The sequence below is a fragment of the Manis javanica genome, chromosome 4 (genome assembly GCF_040802235.1).
Source record: "Manis javanica isolate MJ-LG chromosome 4, MJ_LKY, whole genome shotgun sequence".
Classification (NCBI taxonomy): domain Eukaryota; kingdom Metazoa; phylum Chordata; class Mammalia; order Pholidota; family Manidae; genus Manis; species Manis javanica.
Genome location: NC_133159.1, coordinates 90,024,972 through 90,030,971, shown reverse-complemented (window position 1 = coordinate 90,030,971; position 6,000 = coordinate 90,024,972). Strand labels below are relative to the sequence as shown.

Sequence of the window (6,000 nt, the reverse complement as noted above, 5' to 3'; positions counted from 1 at the left end):
CAATTTCTGTAATTATTTTTACCTTAAAAATATTAGAGTAAAATTCTCATTTGTTCATGAGATCTCATTCTGATATGTATTTATTATCTGAAGGGACATTAATGTGCACTTATTTCATTTTAAAAATAAGCTTATTTAAGGCATTCATTATTAGGTCCACTCTGTTCCTTGAATTTAACTAGGAAGTTCTTAGAAGTTTTAAAATAGGAGGTCAGCCAGGAAAACTTTCCTAATTTCAAAAGTCTAGAACTCTCCCTTCTATTCTTCTCAAGTACTAATGAATATGGCCCTCAAGTCTCTGAATACACTCTCTCTCCACTTTGACTTTCACCTAGACTTCCTTTCCAATTGCCCTACAATCCCATCACGCTCAGGCTGGGTTCTTCTGGATGCTTCTCCTCAGCGTTGGCCTTTGTCCTGGAAGGGAGCTCTGGTTGGTTAGTTTGGTGAATTTACAGGGCCCAGAAATTGTAAATTTCTGCTTATTTACAGTAAATTTCTGCTTATCTGCACCTGGTCTCATCCGCAGATCTCTGCCCAAATTCTGCTGCCATTCCCAGATTGGCTTGCCGAGACTTCTCGTGGGTGCCGGCTGGAAACACTGATGTTTGTGATCTTCAAGATTGTTGGGAATCCCTTTGTGTTGTTTTCCTTTAGCTTATTCCTTCATAGTTGATGACAGTACATAGCAAGGTAGTTGTCAGTGTTTCCACCAACTCTTGTTTTCGGATTTATGGTCATGTTGCTGATAAATACTCTCTGTGTGTTTAAGGATTAGTGGCTGGGTGTGTTTATTTTGTTAATTTATCTGTAACAAATCTGCTGCAACAAATTTCACAAACTTGGTGACTTAACACAACAGAAATGTATTCTCTTATTGTTCTGGAGTAATCTGAAATTGTGGAGTCAGCAGGGCTGTGTTCCCTCTATGCTCCTCAGGAGATTCAATTCCCCACCTTTTCCAGGTTCCAGTGGTTTCTGCATTTCTTGGCTTGTGACTGCTCACCAGAGCCACTTTACAGGATCTTCTGAAGTATCAGTTATTTGCAAACATTGATCATGTGTTATTAAATTTCTATTTGCCTCAGGTATAGTACTTTCAACACAATAATAACAGGAAATAATGTTTAATAAATAACTACTAGCTGTATGAGTATAATAATGTCCAAGTTTTTTGTAAAATATCAAATATTTACTAAAACACAAGAAGTATCCAGATGAAGATAGGATGCCTTATTTCTACTGCATAGTTGTTTTACTAACCTTATTTCCTAAGTTCCCAACACCAGTCTTAGTACAAATATGAGTCAAAATATATTCCCAACTATTGTGGGTAGAGGGGATTAGGGCATGTTTCATGCGTGAACATTAGTCTATGACAAAATCTTAAGAGCTTCCTCACCTACTCACCCAGGCAGATAGAGTGATTTAAAATGGGTCATGGGAGAGAAAGGAGCTCACATTCTTTCTCAAATTACTACACCTTTACAGCAATACTGATTCCTTCCTGCTTACATATAAACCAAATCCCAAGGTTTCCTCCCTGATTATTATGGTGTTTTTAAGACTTAAACAAGTTGTATTGTATTTTGCTAGTATAACCTTAATAAATTTGATATATTAGTCTCTGGTTATCAGGGTGTAGTAAAAAAATACATTGTAATTTATTTGACTTTCTCTTTTTCCACCTGTCTTGCAAATAAATGGGAAAAGAATTTTCCAAGAAGTTTGTCTCATGTGAATATGTCACAAAGCTCACTTGGGTTAGAGGCTACACTTCTTAAAATGACATTGTACAGATGTTTTCTATGATACAATTATTTCCAAATTCCCTGCTAAAATATCTAGAAAAATATTCTGCAAAGAGAGCACTGTATTTTAAGTACCTAATGATTATGCAAACATAATCATGCATTGATTATAGTCTTCTGAATCTTCTGAATCTTTTGATATTTCCTTTCTGCATTTTATTCATGACCCAAATTATAGCTCAGGGCCACATTAATAGATAAAAGTAATTAAATGTAGGTATAAATTGAATACATTTGTCCAGTAAATGTTTTTACCTAATATTACCAAATACAATTCAATTAACTCAATATTTATGAATATACATTATGCTATAGGTAGTGTACATGGTACTAGGTATACAAAGAAGAATTGGAAGACATGGCACCACTCTCCTGAAACTTGAAGCATTTGGGTCTACTGCCTCAATTGCTTGCATATTTGTTTAATTTACAAAGGAAAATATAATATACTATGTTCCTAAGAACTATTCTGTTAACACAATATTGTTAAATATGTAAATCAGAAACTATTTGAGAGAATGTGCAATAGCTTACCATTCATACTCAATATTTCTAAAATGAATGGAGAATGAAAAAGGTAGAAAATTATTAGAAAATGCAAACTGTTATTGCAATGACATTTTCAAATGCATTAGTTTTTTAAAAGGACATCATATTTAGTATCAATTATCATTTCTCAATAAGAAAAAAAAGAATATTTTAGAACTCAATGATACAGATATGTAATTCTGATTATTTATAAGACATTTTATTATTTACTTGAAGTTTAGGTAGAAAACATTTTATTTTTTAGTTGAAAATTTGCTACTAAGAAGAAGTAGTAATTATTTTAAGAGTAATCACGGTAAAATAATCACTTGAAAAATAAGTAAAGTTTGGAGATTAATTGAAGATGAAATGTTAGTAACTCAGAAAAAAGGTTTTTAATACCCCTGTCGGATCAAGCAGTTTAGTTATATCATATTACTGAATCATGCAGATTGTGACGCTAGTTTCTGACAATGATGGCTTCATGTATAATATACATGTAGGAAATCAAATTCTGCCAGAAATACCCCTAAAGTCTTCAAGTTTCTTCCAGTTTTGGAAAACACAATATTTTTCAATATTATCAGACACTGGTGGGGAAATATTCTAGCTATTCTTTGTGTAAGAAATAATGTCATCTGAAGCTAAATTTCCTGTAGAATTTACATGAAAGAAGATTTGTAAAAGGCATAAGCAAAAAGCTTTCACTATTACTACTTGAACATTTAAGGAGTACCTTATTTGCTGAAAAAAATGTCAGTTTTTATCATTCCTTAAGTAGGTTATTATTGTGCTACAGCATTTAAAAGGTGATATGAGATTAAGGAGTTCTTTGCATATCTATTATACAGGTGAATATAAGGTTTTCTTGAAGTATCTTGTTCAAATTTTATCTCATTTTAATTTATTTAAATTTAACCTAATGCTATAATTAATTCAAACACTGTTGATAAACCCTGTAATTTAATCAATTGTGGAACACTAGAACCTACTCTACCATTTTTGTAGAGAACTATTTTCTTATCAGTTTTGGAATTCCTCGATACTTCTGCTTACAAACCTCTTGGGTGAATTATTTTATTCATCAGTAGCCACTGCACCTCTTGCCACATGAGTAGCTATAGAGACTGGGGGCTGCAAGAATTCTTGTCCAGTACATCTAAGTTTAAACTGAAAGGAAAGGAATCCATCTTCTTTGGTGATGGAGCTGGAAAACTTGAGCCTAGAAGTCATTGGTGTTTATGATTCCAGTTTAGTTGAAAAGTCAGCATAAACGAATGAAACTGAAACACAAGGCAAAATAGAAAGGAAGAAATAAAATTATAGTCCTACTGAAGTTGTACTGGCTGAGGTGATTTAAATCCTACCCTCCCCAGAGTTGATTATGTGAGCTGGTAATCACTTATTTTATTTTGCACTCACTTATTTATTTATGTTGCTTTGTGTTTATTTTTGTTCTAAGCTGATTAAAGTTTAGTTTCTTTTGCAAGAAGTGCTGCCTATTACAGCTGCATACCACATGTAACTTGAGACAAAAAATGGAATGTTTTACTGCTTCACTTATAAAATTATTATACTTTTTGGGTCAGTAAAGTTGTTTTGGTTAGAAGTTGCAGAACAATATGACTCAAACTGAATTAAATCATTTTTAGTATTGGATCATGGAAAATTTCAAAGTAGAGCTGGCACTGAGAGATAACAGCAGCTCAGTGATACCATGTGGACTACATTTTCTCATTCACCCAACTCTGCTTTTCGTAGGATCAAAATAGATCCTCTCATGGTTTCTAGAGTAGCATTCTCTCTGGTGCAGATCTAGTAGAAAAAAATATTCATCTTTTTCTTTGAATCTTCTGGAAAAAGACCTGGAAGTCCCTGTTATTGAATGGTTTAGGTTAGGGTTACTGAAAGTTTATACACTATAGTCAGTCTGCAGACTCTTAGTTATTAGTTCATAGTAAGATAAATACAAAACCTGGTAGCATGTATTTAGAAAGTAATATAATCATTTAATTTTGTGGCAACTTAAAATTTATACTGAATCTAATAAGAGAATTGGGCTTGTGTCCTGAATATCTTTAGTCTTCTAATTAATTTGCTTCATGTTAAGTTGTTTTGTATATGTAAATATCATCCATTTGACATAGACAGAAAAGATAGTTAATTAATGCTCCACCACAGAATTTTTGTTAAGGTTACAAACCAACTTCAGAACACCAAGCTCTGTAGTACTCTGGATAGAATGTGCTATTGTTTTGCCCTTGATAATCTGTCCCACCTATGTGTTTTGTTTTGTTTTTGAGGGATTAAGATATTATAATGAGGAAAAGCACTTAGCCTTCAAAACTTACACCCATTTATTAGTTGCATCGATTGTACGGCAATCAACAGCATACTCAACAAATTGCCAAATAATCTGGTCAACGCAAAGAAAATACAAGTCGACATTTGGTTCCAACATATTTTAGTATGCTTTCTTCAATTGTCTAAATTATCTGTGTATTTTGATATTATGATTACTTAAATGTATAATGAATAGTGAGATGCACCATCCAGATAACCTTTCAGTTCTTTAGAGATTGCCCCAGCTGCAGAAAACTATGTTGCATAGGGCACACCTTCCCAAGTCAGTCTTCATCCACGACCAATCAAAGTGACATATGAAGAGTTGGTCTCTTAGGTGCAGTGTGAGGCAGCTCTGGTGATCATTCATTCCTCCATATCTCAGGGGTGTTGCCCAAATCTGCCTTCAACCTCTGCACTGATAAAAGGAGTTAAACAAAAGAGTGCATAGGGGATAATTTGTTGATCTGGAAACTTTCTTCCAAGGTGCATGGCTTAAATCTCTGGCAAAGAGCCCTAGAGACTGTCCAATTAACTATATGATGGTTCCTAGAAGCATGAAAAAGCAGTGTTAAAGATAGGTGAAACTCCATAATTGCTATAGCAACAATGGAAGAAGAGATGAACTATTCAAGGAAGTCATCATGCTGGGGTGGATATACTGTGTAAGACTGTAAGACTCACCAGATGATAATTTTCCATTTGAATGCTGAGAGGATTCACACTTACCAAAGTTATGAAGAATTCACTGCTGAGAGAGACACTAATGCCACAAAGCGAGATCATGTAGCTCTCATTGGTAAGACAGTCTGACAGTTGAAAGGCTCGTGCAGAACTAGGCTTATGGGTAGCAATGTGGGGGTCTGACCCTGAAACAATAGAGACAAAAAAGAACAGAGAGCAGTGCTTTAGTGCCAGAAGCTAGGGGATCACAATTATCCAATTATCTTAATGACAGGTGGGTTCAAGTAACAGCCAAGGATTTTGACTCACAGTTATGGAGATGGTTCATAGAAAATAGTGTCCCTAGAAACAAAGTAGGTGGTTGGTTAGCAAGGATACCTAGGCCACTATCAGAGGAAATAGAAGTTGGTTGACTAGGTCGCTGAAGACAGTCAATCTAATGAAAATATTATGAGCTCTTGCCCAGTTTCTGGACTTCAGGCATTTTCAGACTCAGAATCTATTGACTGAAGAGGTGGCCAAGTCTCCGGTGAAAGGGACACAGTAGTACCGTAGCACATATACCATTAATGAATTCCCAGCCTTTCCACAGAAAGATCCTTGACAATTCAGGGAAAAAGGAAACTGACAATTT

The 6,000-nt window shown here is 34.6% G+C and overlaps 1 long non-coding RNA gene across 1 annotated transcript in view; it reads right to left on the bottom strand.

Moving 5' to 3' along the window:
- Nucleotides 1-5,417: 5,417 nt before the first annotated feature.
- Nucleotides 5,418-6,000, bottom strand: part of LOC140848717 (uncharacterized) — a 75,599-nt gene continuing 75,016 nt past the window's right edge. The window contains exon 5 of the long non-coding RNA XR_012129829.1: nucleotides 5,418-5,551. This is a non-coding gene — a long non-coding RNA (uncharacterized lncRNA). The remainder of the gene's footprint in view (nucleotides 5,552-6,000) is intronic.